Source organism: Dromaius novaehollandiae, chromosome 3 (assembly GCF_036370855.1).
Source record: "Dromaius novaehollandiae isolate bDroNov1 chromosome 3, bDroNov1.hap1, whole genome shotgun sequence".
NCBI classification, from domain to species: Eukaryota; Metazoa; Chordata; class Aves; order Casuariiformes; family Dromaiidae; genus Dromaius; species Dromaius novaehollandiae.
This window is the reverse complement of record NC_088100.1, coordinates 44,114,290-44,127,879: the sequence shown is the minus strand read 5'-3', so window position 1 is coordinate 44,127,879 and position 13,590 is coordinate 44,114,290. Positions and strand designations below refer to the sequence as shown.

At 38.4% G+C, this 13,590-nt stretch overlaps 1 protein-coding gene across 10 annotated transcripts in view; it reads right to left on the bottom strand.

The window, feature by feature from the left end:
- Positions 1-13,590, bottom strand: part of FUT9 (fucosyltransferase 9) — a 110,422-nt gene that overhangs the window by 25,760 nt on the left and 71,072 nt on the right. For 5 of the 10 annotated variants that reach the window (XM_064508793.1, XM_064508794.1, XM_064508795.1 and 2 more), the window contains one exon: positions 7,629-7,756. The exons of 1 other annotated variant lie outside the window; for it this stretch is intronic. The gene's annotated coding sequence lies outside the window, so the exon portion shown is untranslated. Of the gene's footprint in view, positions 1-1,330; positions 7,757-9,314; positions 13,387-13,590 lie in introns of those variants that run through there. 4 more of the 10 variants (XR_010388287.1, XR_010388288.1, XR_010388289.1 and 1 more) reach the window with 4 other exon arrangements.

Here is a 13,590-nt window from a genome sequence, read left to right as displayed (position 1 = left end):
GATTTTGGATTCTGATGTGTTGGGCGTAAAACTATATTTTAAACTATGAAGATTCTAGGAGAAATGATCACAAAATGTTTACTAAATTAGGAGGTTTGACTATTATCACTTTGTCAAAACAAAAACTTTTCTTCAGAATACAATTTTTGCTAACACTTTCTCAGGAATATTTTTTGGCAGATGTTGATCAAATATTCAAGGAAGCCTTTAGCTTCTGTTACACCAACTGACCTTATGGGAGATATGAAGATTTCAAATTTGCTGTCACAAAAATAGGAATATTTTTGACATCAGAAAAATTTGCAGAAGATGAGAAATTGTTCCAAACATCAATTTACAATACCTTTAATGGCTGCAAGATTTCTCATATTTTGTCAAACCTGAAGGACAGGTATACACTGTGGCATGTTCTCAGGATGAGAGATATGTCAAGAGTATCCCAATTCCTTGTGAGCTGTAAAACTGGATTATCTTCTACAGGAAAGCAAGGGTGGGAAAAGGGTGTTTCACCTTGATATGGACATAGCCTGAGTGATTATTAATTTCCTTCAGGAGACAGTCCAGCTACTCTCGCTCTAGTAGCAGCTGCCCAGAGGAGTACCATGCTTCCCAGCTTCCCCTAAGTTGTTTAGATAAGGATCTAGTTGTTTAGAAGCATCTGCCTCAAAGACCTTGTACCTCTGGCATCCAGATGTACAAGGCTTCTGAGATATCTTATGAAAATTTCAGTCCTCTCACTGGTCCTTTGGTCACCTGTCCTAACAGCAAGATCATGGAGAGAGCTTGATGGTTTCAATCTCAGACATCATGATGCAACGCATGCTCTTAATGGCTTCTCTCTTACTTCCCCTCTTTTTCCTTCCACATCTGCTGTTCCCTTTTCTTAATTCTCTGACCCCATTTCCTTCTTTGCCTCATTCTTTTTTTGTGGAAAGCTCTCACCCTTTCCCTTTCTCAGAAATAGCAAAAATAATGGGAGTCTGGCAGCTTCAGTTAGTTCAACTTATTGAACTAACCAAATAATACTGCCAATGTCACTTTACCTGTTCTTCTCCCTCAGAGTTTGTTGTTTTCTATGCATTTTCCTATTTAAAGGCAGAAGAACAGAATTTTGAGTGTTCTACGTGGGGCCCAGCATTTTAACACAACAATAATTATTACACAAGTGGAAATTGCTGGAATAAGGCCTGTGAGAAGAATGGGAGAAAAGCATCTGGAATGAGCACCCCTTTTTTTTCTGGTACTCTACTCCTCTGAGACAGGGGAAAGAATGTCAGTGCTGAGACAACCAGTGCCAGATAGTGTGGCATATGACGACACAGACCTGAGGTAGGGTAGTGCAAAAGATCCTTTATTGAAAAACACAATGGCTGGTTATATAGCAACCAAGCCCAGCCACTCCTCCGAGTATCTCCTGAGCACTGTGGCATCTTGTGATAGGTAGGAAGACATCTCCTGATCCCTGGCAGGCAGGCAGGACAGGCCCACCATAGCTGCTGTCACGTAGGCAGGAAGGCACACCGTGGCTGCTGGTACGTAGGGAGGAAGGCACATCATGATCACTGGCAACTCACATGCACACATTCTGGCCACAGATCATAGTTACCACATCATCATTCTGCCTTAGAGATTCTCTGCTGTCTTACACAGTGTCATCCTGTTTTGGTCCCCAACAAGATAGGGAATCGGAAGCCTTAGCACTTCAAGTGTGCTTAGGAAAGACAGTCTCCAGGCTTGCCCAGAGTAAGCATTGCAGAACGGAGGTAGTTTGCTGATACAAAGAACATTATTTTGTGTATTAAAGCTATTTTATAACATAGACATGTCTTATTGTGTTATTAAAATGGGTTCAGATTTGAAGAACCATGGGCTTACCGTGTTATTTGTTATACAGAATTAATTTCCAGGCTTACAAGTGTATACTTGATTAGAAGCGCTACAGTTACTTTCATGGAGACATGGTACAGCATATACTACATCCCTGACATTTCCTGGAGACTTCTTTCTTCATCTCACACGCATTTTATACCAGCCTAACTCTATTCATTACTTCAGAGTTACTCCTAGTTTTCCCAGCATCAGTGAGATTCCAAATTAAAAATATCTGCAGGATCCAGATCACTGATGCTTTCAGGTGAAACATCTGTCTGATTAATGAGCATGAATTAAAATCCAATGAATTTGGTTATAGCAATGGTATTCTGCATATTTTCTCTGGACCTGTGATTGTGGGCTTCTTGTAGAAGACTATGTAAATGCCTCATCTGAGAGAACAGGCATTACGTTCTTCAACTACGTTCAGCTCTGTGTACTTCCAGCTCCACTTCTCTCCCTGCCCTGCTTCTCATGTTTTCTGGAAATGACTCTGGATGCAGCGGTACTGAGACAGCACTGCCACCAGCTGATGCCACTCAGAATCATTAATGCTTCCACTTCCAGAGGTCTGCGCTGCCCCTACCTTGAGCCAACACACATCCTGCACTGCTATTTAATAGGGCTCCATGGTGTGCCTCACTTATAACAGGTTTGTACCTTACCAATGGGGAATCGCTGTTCTTGAAGGTTCCCTAATGGTTGGCCACGGTCTAAATATGACCATTAAGCTATCAAAATCAATATAATCTATACCAATCATGCTATAATGCCATAAAAAGCAGTGTAATAAACAAAAACAAAGAATGATATAGAAAATATGTAATACCAAACTGAACACACCACACTAAAATCATTCCTGTGGCAGCCGCAGAAGAGAAAATCACTTAGATATAGCAAAACAAGGAAGGCTTGTTAGATAAATAATATAGTGAAGGCAATTCTTAGCCCTCTCTCTTTTGACTTATAATGGAAAAGCTTCTCAAGCAGAATAATCCCAAAAGGTGGACTGGGGAAAGGTTATAGAAGCAGTTTCTTTCAAGGGCAAAAGGATGCCTTACAAATATGGGCCTTCCTGGTCCTCAGTCATCAGCACTCTGCCTTTTAGCTTGCACCTTTGAAAGCTGTTGTTAATCCCTGCATAATAAACACCACTTTCTCTATACTAACAGTGGTAGATGTCTGCTACTTTGCATCATAAGTCTGAAGGTATATTTCCTTTGTAAATACAGAGTATAAAAAAGAGTATTGGAATGCCATTCCCACAGCTTGACTAGCACTCTGTCACTGTCAGTTTAGCATCCTAATTACATCAACATTGTCCTTTGTGACTCATGTCGCAGGTTTCCAATCAAAGTGTCTCTGATGAACGAAGCAGCATTATGACAATCAAGCAGCAGAACAACATCTCTAAATAACCCCGGCTTGTTCGACATCCCAACTGCACTGAAGAACTGACATCTGAACAGCTAAACATGGCAGGAGAGCATACATCACTCTGTGAACGGCTCTGGCTTAGATAGCTATTGAGGAACAATTAAATTTTGCTGAGAATTGCCAGAGTGCAGTATACCTCATCCCTGGAATCCCGTAACCCTGAGTTATGATAAAGAAAAGTCAAAACAATATCATTTCTGCCTGTTAGCATCTTCGCTGTAGGCTTGCATGCAGGCATGTGAATTCACACAAGCAAATTCATATACCATAGACTCATTAGATAATTTTTCACCAGCTGTTTTTTATTCAAGTGCATGGGAGGCCTAAACTAGCAATTGTCTTAGGGTCCTAGGTGCCAGAGCATTGTGGATGAACAGGAACTACAGCTTCTATTTTCCCAAGGAAATACATCACTAGGAATCACATTGGAGAGCAAAGCTTGAAAAAGTAACGCAGTGTACCCCACAGATTAAGATAAAAAACAAATTCAATACTGATTATAAGAAATCATATCATAGGAATACAGCTCTTGAGTACTTCATGTTTGGTGCTGTCAGTACAGCATAAGAACTCAGTTCTTCCTCTCTCAAGGCAGAGGACTTTAAATGCAGGGGGATTTAAATAGTCTCAAGTGTTCTGTTTTTTTGTTCTTTTTTTTGTTCTTTTTATTGCTGCAGGATTCTAACCATGACTGCAGACTTTGTGTCTGCAGCAATGTTATGCTGAATACACCTGTCTGCGATGCTTCATTAGGAACTGGTTTAGCAACTGAGTAGGCCCAGAGTAGAAAAACGTTCAGGCAATGTTCTCTATATTTTGGAGCTCATCAGAGATGTGGAATGGGTATGGTTTGAACTGTTCTAGCTCCATTACTGTCACAGAATGACGTCTATAAGTTTGAGAGATTTGCCATTCATTAGACACTCTTGTGCTGTTTTGCTGCATGCTTTGGCTATGCTAGGTAATACATGCTGTGAGGTACTTCTGCACAGTTTTTGTGATTTTTTTTCCCAAGCTGATCCATAAATATTAGTGGTGGAGAGTCCCATGCTCTCTTGAGTACCCCAGGATGCTGGGCACTGGGAAGAAACGAGGACTTCTGCTGGACTTGCCACTTCCCAGAGAACAGCATACCGCTGTTCCCTGTACAGCATTGCCATTTGGTACAGAAAGCAATGCCTGTGCAACTCTAGCAGCTTTAAAATCACTGCTCCTACTGCTACAACATGAAGAAAGATGAACAAGGAGTTTATTTTGTTATGGTGTGAAGATTCATAAAACTTCTGCTCTGTTTAGGGAAAGATGTACTGAAATGAAAAAAGATTCCATTTTCTGGAGCTATTTATGCCAAAAACATCTCTCTCCTCATTTCATCCAACTGAAAATTTGCCAGGACACTTGCAGATCCGGGTCTGTCCTTAGGCAAGACCCTCATCTTGAGAACTGTTTGTACTGAATAGGATGCTGCTCTGCAGCAAGCCTTCCCAAATGCACCTATATTTCCCAGTCACATTCTAGCTTCTTTTGCAGAACTTCCTGTGATTCTCAAATTTAATATTTAATCAAGATATCAGTTTTTTACATTGCTCCCAAAGGATTTCTGGCTGCTACAGCATAAGTTTGGAAATGCTGATATCGCTAGAGAGAGTTGTTGTCTGGCCAAATTGTAAACGAGCCTCTTTTTCAGAATATCTGTGGAAGACGTAATGACTGGGTTGGTATTTAATTCTGCTATGAACAAAGGATTTATCTTATGTAAATAAAATCCTCCCTCTAGACCAAAAGTGAGATGTTTATCTCAGTATATACTCATTTATGCAGTTGAAATATCATTTCATCCCTTTGCATAGAAAAGCACACTTCAGACTAACGTAAAAGAAAAGTTATGATGGTAGTTTTGACAGAGAACAACCAATTAGGAGGATGCTCAAAAATTCAGTACCATTTGCTTTGGCTGTGGGACACGTGACAGTGACACTTGCCAGTCAAATCTTCTGTCTGAATTAGTTTTCTCAAATGTAAAATGGAGCTAGAGATACCTCCCTTCTTTGTAAAGCATTCTGAAATGTGCTAATGAAAGCATGTACAGAAATTATCATTTAACTAAGACTTCGGTTCCCTTGTACTGACTGAATTCTTTAAGTGGGTAATCAAGCTTTGTGGCTGCTTTGGGCTTGTAGATTAGCACAAATCATATCCAGCAAACTTGAGAAATAAAAAGTGAAAGCTGGTCTATCAAATTACTTCTTAATATTAGTTTCATGTCATGTATGAGAAGTAGGTTATATTTATTGCAGAAGAAACTCTGATTTGCACCTCTGTTAGGTCTGTGTCAACAGATTAATGTACCCAACCTTTCAGCTTGACTTAAGGAGGGCTGGCTGTGCTGATGCCCTTGTTTATAGCTCAGAGCAGAGCTGTCTCGCTTCTTGAGGATGGTCAGAGTGGTTGCACAACTGTCTGCATTTAAGAGAAGAGGTATGAACTGTGATTCAGTGAGATGTTTTTCTCAGATTTTATACAGCATAGATGTTGTGACAGTCCTTATAAACAACAGTTCATTAGCAATTCTATTAATTTGCTAAAAAAGAAAATGAGGTTACAATTTTGACCACATAAGGAGCATATGAGTAACAGACTGCGAGTAAGGCTTTGCCATCTAAAAGATTGCCATATACTTTCTTTGGTGGACACCAAGCTCTTTAGGTTGGTTAAATGAACCTCTATCCTGGCATGACTTGAACACATGGAAGATACAGTTCTTAGTCTCAAGATGGTGTAAAGAATGGACAAATGGGACTGATGGACACAGAGGAAGAACAGAGTATGTAAATACACTTTGAGCTGATGCACAGCACAGCTATGGTTTTTAGATTTCCTCTCCCCATATATACTGCATGTTTAGGACCTTTGTGAAAAGACAATAAATATGCTATAAAAAAGCAAACATTATGTAAGGATATATCTGTCAAAGGAAAATGACCCAATCTTTCATTCTATTTTCTACAAAATAGGTATAGATAGCATCGACAGTCTCTGTTCATCTGTTCCTTACTTTCAGAGGTCATTCAACTACTTAGCTAGCACGGATCTCAACACCCCCTCCCCACCAGACTGTGACACATGGAAGTGTTAGTAAAAAAATATGTTTAGGGAGATGTGTTATACATTACCTCCTTGCTACATGCTACTCCACTGTGTTATGCCACCATGACATGTTGCTATTAAGACAAAATAACAATGAAATATTTTGTAGAGAATTATAAAGTTCTAGTGGTGACAGACCCTACTATCCCCCAGGTAAGAGTTGTCCCAGCTTAGTTCTTTTCTCTCAGCTACCTCAGGTTCTTTCTCCAAATCCTGATTTCCAGTTCAGAGCTATTTTGTCATGACATATGAGTTACAGCAGTGATCACAGGTAACTTTGAAATTGGCCTTGCAAATCTGTAATAAAATGCTCCTCATAGATTACTGATATTGTTTCATAAACTTAGCCGTAGTGACAATAAGGAGTGAAGTGCCTAATTTCCATTTTCTTCCAGACACCTTTCAATGCTGGAGCTTTAAAAGGGAAGAGCTAAGAAAAAAATACGTTGTGACAACCAGAAGATTAAATATTAAAGGTCAGCAAATGTTGGTCTTCTTTTTTTGCAGAAACTCATACATAAAACTAGTTTTTAAAGCTTCTTATTACTATTTTAAAACTGTTTTGCATGGTATTTTATAACTGTTTTACAGGGAATATTAGCAAATCTCTGGTTTTTAGACTAGAAATTAAATAAAAGTAATAAATTTTAATGGGACTCCTCCACACAGAAAAATTGTCAGACCTTACAATTTGCATCTCATAATGATGCCCACATTAAAAATCCTTGTTTATTACATTCTAATGGTTTATAAAACAGGCATAATTTAAATTATGGCTCTAAATCTTAACTTACTCATATAATCCTTCCTTGAAAAATGTAAATATGGAATTTAGCTTGTAGAATATGATGCAAAATTCTGCAAGATCCAAAGTTTAAAAAGTAAGCTCAATGAAATGCATTAGGGTCCTATTTGCAGTAGAGCTAAGGGTATAATTTTCAAAAGCAGCTATTAGCTATATACTTTAGAAAGGTATCACCATTTTCAAAGCTAACTTAGCATTTTAATTGAGACTTCCGTCTCCTGAAAGTTAGATATCTATTCTAAATTAGTTGTATAATCTTCTTCTAATATTAAAGGGGGGGGGGGAGAGAGAGAGAGAGAGAGAGAGAGAGAGAGATCTCAGTAAATAATTCAGCTCATCATAAGAAAGGATGCTTCTTTCTCCTTACTGAGGGAACTTCCTTTCTGTTGGGTTGTAGTCGTTAATCCTCTTTTGGAGGTAGATCAATGAAACAAGGTCAGTCCTTTCTGACTTGGAAGGTCGGGGATGCACGGAGCAGCTGGCTGTAACACTCATCTGGAAAATAGGAGAATCAAATTCAAATCCCTTCTGTTTTTGATTTGGTTTCCCATCTCCTAGAAAAGAGATCTAACAGCTAAGGAGGCATTCAGAAATGAAGGTCTCCGTGTCCCATGGTGAAGCTTAAATACTTGACTGCTGCAGCAGAACTGGAACCTGATCAAGCCACTGTGGTTGTGCAGAGAAACACTCTCCCTCTGTGATGCATCCCAGAATACAGCAGCTTCATGTGAGAGCCTAGAGAAGATGTAAATCCTGGCTCTATAACCTGATCTTGCAACATCTGAATACTTTAAGCTACAGGACTTCTTATGCTAGGTTCAAAAAGTATCCTTGCCCCCTTCTCTGTGCTGAGTTATGTGAAGCTTAGGTATGCTACAAAAATGTCGATGGGGTGCAAGGATGCAGGCAGCACAGGGAAAATGCATTTTGGTTTGAGAATCCTATCAGGATAATGATAGGCACTTGGGCTTTGGACAGCTCTGCATTGGTCAAAGGCTATGTGGTTTTCTCAGAGCTCAAGAACTAAAATGTGGACTTTTACACTGAAGACTTCACTGACAAAGACCTGAATGTAGATGTGTCCAGACATGTGGAAGCTTGTGTCAGCTGAGAGTAGGTAGCATCTCATAGGTGCCTAAATATTTAGATTTAAGAGCATGAAGTAGGTGCTTATGTCTCTGTGTAGTTCTAGATTTAAAATCACTCATTTTCAATGAGACTTTGACTCTTTAGGCTGTATATGAAAAGTTTCCAGAAAAGCCTGTATGTCAAATATTTTGCAGTTATGTAGGAGCCTAAAGGTTGAGCTAATGTGCCAGGGGAATTTTCTCAAATTTCTGGGTATTGTTCAGTCATTAACATTCATACCTTCAAAACCTACCCTCTGCATCCCTTCTGTTTGCTTTTGAAACTGGGATTTTAGCACTTGCTATGTAAAGTGCTTTTAAAAACTATCCTCCCATTTCTCTAGAAACTGCAACGTTTTCAGTGGTTCAAACAGTGCCTTAATTTTCATAACAGCAGATTTGCTTAGAATGTCATGGAAAAGAAATAAAGAATAAGGAGAATGAAAATGTCAGTCTTTTAGGGCTTTGATGTGTTTGAAAACTGAATTCAGTTAACCCCCTATATTTGTTAATCTTTGTCTTAATAAAGTTGCTGTGAGTGTTATCTGCTTTTTATACCTTTAAAACATGAAGAAACAGCATGATTATTTTCAGATTTATGTTTAGATTTTTCCCATCATAACCGCATGAGAAAACTGCTTGAATGTGTTCACTATTAAAATCAGCAAATAGTTTTAAAGGAGAGAAGGTAATTAACTCACTTCTTAATGATGCTTCTAATTTAGACTATGCATGAGATGTGTCACGAGTGAGAGAGATGTTGCAAAAAGAGATTGTTCTGTGGCTAATGTACAAAACTGAGAATCAGCAGAGTTTGATTCTATTCTCACATCTTCAGCAGACTTGCTGTGTGATCTTAACCAAAGTATTTAACTATTCTGCTCCACAGTTTATCTATAAAATGGAAGTAATGACAATCAACTTGCTCAGAGGTTGTTAGGATTAATTATTTCATATTTATATCTCCAGATAGAATACAGATAGAATTACAGAATATGATGACTGATTAACATTATTTTCCAAGATCTCCAAGATTGTAGCCTGGCTATTTTATTGTACAAAATCTTCACTTCTTATAGTCTTGTATCTGACAACTATCCTGGCTGAACTGTATTGAGTAACCAATTTAAAGTCCTTTTCTTGGCTCTTCAATCTAATTAATGCACAAACAACTCTCAGAAGCAGCAGAGGACAATAATTTGCGGGTCTACTTCTATTGTTTGCACCTGCCAGAGCCACAGAAGGATGAAGAATGGATATTTTCCAGATAATACACATATACCACAATCTAATGGTTTCAAAACCAAACCAAACCAAACCAAACCAAACCAAACCAAACCAGAACTTCTTTACTGCAGGCTTAGAATGCAGGTCCTGGAGACTGAAAAAAGACTAAGTGCCTTCTCTTTTTGGTAGCAGCCAGGGATTATGCCTACAGGCAACAGACAAGATTTCTTTTGATGGCTTCTGAAGCACTGATCTGACCCGCACTGCTGCTGAATCTGGCTACCTCAGACAGCATATTATGCAAACTGCTCAGTCTATCAAGCAGTAGTTAAAAGAAAAGGGCTGTATGTATGCCCAAGAGGTGTGCCAAATGCACTCTAATTGATGCTTGATGAATTGTTCAAAGTAATTAGAGAGTAATATTCATGATGTACAAGTACTGTCATTTTGAATCAACAAGTAATTGCCTATAAATATTTAAATTTTCCTACATAGTTCTATTTAAGATATAGTTCTATTTAAGATACAGAGTTTCATGGTCTTTTTAATTCAAACACTTTCTTGCCAGTATAGGCTGTACTTGATGAATTATTATTTTGAAGTGCGGTGTGCTGACAAAGATCTTCAACTTTTTAAAATTCCTGATACAGCCGAATGAGTTGAACTCTCCACCCTATTTATTTGTTACCACAAACTGGAAGAAGGCGGCACGTGTCCTTTCTGGTAGTCAGAAGGAATGGAGGCATTGAATATCTATTGCTATCCCTGCGACCACCTCGCTAGAGGAGTCCTGTGTACTGACAGCAGTTCCTCATCATAGACAGTTCACTAAGGAAAACCGGGGATAGCTCACAGCTTAGCTGTGGCCTGTTTCCATGCAAGTACAAGGAAAAATGATTTTAACTGTAGGGCTGAGGCAGAGTTTGGGGGAGCTATAAAGCACTCATGCAAGTACTGGAGGAAAAAAAAAGAAAAAGTAAAGCTTTCTTCATTCTTTCCAAGCAATGCACCCAACAGATTTATCAGTGCTATTTTTCTGTCTGAGGTCGATGCCACTACAAAAGGGTTATGTTGACCTCATGGCTTAATATGAAATTTTCATAAATGTATGCAATCCATGCCGTCATGAACAAAGAGGCTTCCTGTGAAAGGAAGATTAATTGCTTAAGCTATGGGAGACTATCCTTCCATAGTCTTTAACCCAGGGGTAATAGTCATGATTTAGTCTATGATCTTACAGTGATGCTACATGCAAAGACTGCACAATGTGAAAGAAGCAGTCCCTAAAGTGCTCTTGAAGCTTGATAAAATCACAATATAGTAAGTTGCCTAAAATGACCATTTTGTTTCCCCACTTTCTGTGAACTCCATTTCTGAGTGTGGCAGTATAAACACAGGCAGTCTTGAACACCCTAACCCATTGAAATGCCATTTAGGGAAGATTTTCCACCTTCGGCTTGAACTTCTTCTGATACTTTATATATATGTATCATATTTAGAGTCGGTAACTTTGTTTCTGAATAATCCTATACAGTGCCTTGTTATGAACAGTGTGTTAACACCCTGGGCTGCCTGCAGAGGCTTGTATTTTTTGGTCTTGCGGAGCAAATGAAAGTCCTTGTAGCTCTATAACACATAAAAGTGTAAGACCAGGAGTACCTCTGCAGCAGCTTGGTTCTTGTATGACTGCTGCTCTGAGAAAGAATCATACGTTAGTTAGCCAGAAAAATTCACATAAAATTTGACTATCTTCCTTGCATAGAGATAGAATAAAAATGAACATTTTGAGGGCAGCTAGCCCCCTTGCAGAGCCTTATTCCAACTTGTAACAGCAAGAAAAGCCTGATCTGCCAAACTAAAACAAAGGCAAACTCCCCCAAGCAATGATCTTCATAGACAGGAGGAAGTTTTCTAGTAAGATGTTGGTCCCAGTCAATCACCTTCCGAAACCTTACTACGACCTAACAGGAAATATGACAGGCAGGCAAATTTGAGGACTGAAAACTCTTAGGTAAATCCTGCTCTATATTTACTTCCTGAGAAGAAAATCCCCAAAGTGGTGGTCCCCAATGTGAAAAATACAGCCTAGAGCCAACGTCTTTTGGTGCATTAAAGAGAAAAAGGAATCCACATGTTCTTGCTCTAGCACAGAAAAAAATGTAATACCATTATAAGAAGGATTCTTTTTAGCATGGAGAAAAGTCTAATGCTATCATACAAAGTATGTATCAAAAATTAAAATCAGTGAATTAGGAAACTTTCCTACTCTACATTTAATCCCTGGATTTTGCATAGATGTATTGTCATGAAAAGTAACTGTGAAATATCAGAAATTTTTTACACCCAATTTATACTTAAACTGAACCTTATAATTTTATCTGGTATAAACACGGTGCAGGACAGTGGGTAGACACAGTTTGTCTCTACATGTCTTCTTCATCTTCTTTCTAAGTGAAGGCCTAAAAGACCATGTCATTAGATAGGACTTTACAGAATACCAGCAGTTCTGTATCAGTCAACAGCCAACTCCAAATCAGGATCTAAACTCCATCATACAAATTGGCCATTGCAAATACGAAACAAACAAAATCCAGAAAATAAAATCTACCCTCATTAAGCACAGACCCAAAAATAATTCATAAAAATTTGGTAGCAAAGAGAATATCAGAATAAAATGGTTAAGAAGGTAGGGAACAAATATTACAGTTTACATATCTGGTTAAATGCACAATTTCATCTTTGTCACTTAAAGTGATATTAGTTAGTAACACAGGCATCATTATAAGTAAGTTTTACAGTGATGAAGAAAAACAATGTATTTTAGGGACAGAATCACAATCTCTGATAACCATACTCAAAGTAAATTACATGTTAGTTAATGTGAACATTCTTAAACTCACTGAAAATGATATGCAGAAGAAAAAAACACAATTTCATATTATCGAATGACAGCTCTAGACTAACCACTGACTCTGGGAAGTGAAAGGAAAATCTGAACCATGTAACAAATGAAAATGCAAGTGTGTTGAGTAAAGTAAGCGTGCAAAGGAAAAAAAAAAGAACTATTTCTGACTCACACGTCACAAAAGTTAGGAATGCCCTTAGATGCAGATTCTTCAGACAAATATGATTATATTTTTAACACATGTCAATTACATCTACATCCCTGGATACACATCTGCAATCTATCAGATTAATCAGACTAAGTGAGTGTCAGATGTGATTTGAAGCAACAGAAGGAAGCAATTCAATTAGAAAGCCAAAAAGGTTCAACATGTTTAGCCCTTTTTTGCATTATGTTCAATGCAACTTCGCTAGGTGTTCAGCACACCTTCTTGTTTGGACTCCACGAAAAACAAACTGAAATGCAAAACATGAAGTCTTTCTCTATAGCTTTTTATAGTCTTTTCTTCATTGCCTAGCCATTTTTAACTCATGGGATATTTCAATTGTTGTTTGGGTCTTTTCAGGCTTAAACAGAAGAGCTTCTTGTTTTGTAAAGATTACAAATTGGAAAAAGTTGATTTTTATATGCTTCTGACATGCAACATTTCTCTTAGGTCACTGTCATCAGCTGTTCCAGTAAACGCTTCAGTGTTGCCGTTGACTAGCCTCTGGGTTTCTCTCCATTATGCCATATTCCCCTGCAATACTGAGGTCAAACCCTTCGTCAGTATTCCCAGCTTGCCGCGGTGTAAGGCAAAGATTTCCGCGTGGTGTTGTAGCTTGTGTAAAAACAGTCCATTTGGTCCGCTAAGGATAAAGCCAGGCCTGCACCAAACGCACAACAGGTTTCAGAGCATAACTCCAGGAGGTAATGATTGTATTGCATATCCTTAACTTCAAGCAGTCAAAGAACTCTTAGATTAAAGCATTTATTAGATAGATGCTTTTAAGGTCAAAATCATACTGCAGAAACATGCACTAACTTAAGACAGAATTAATAGCTAGTTGCTACACTGAGATATCCCAGTT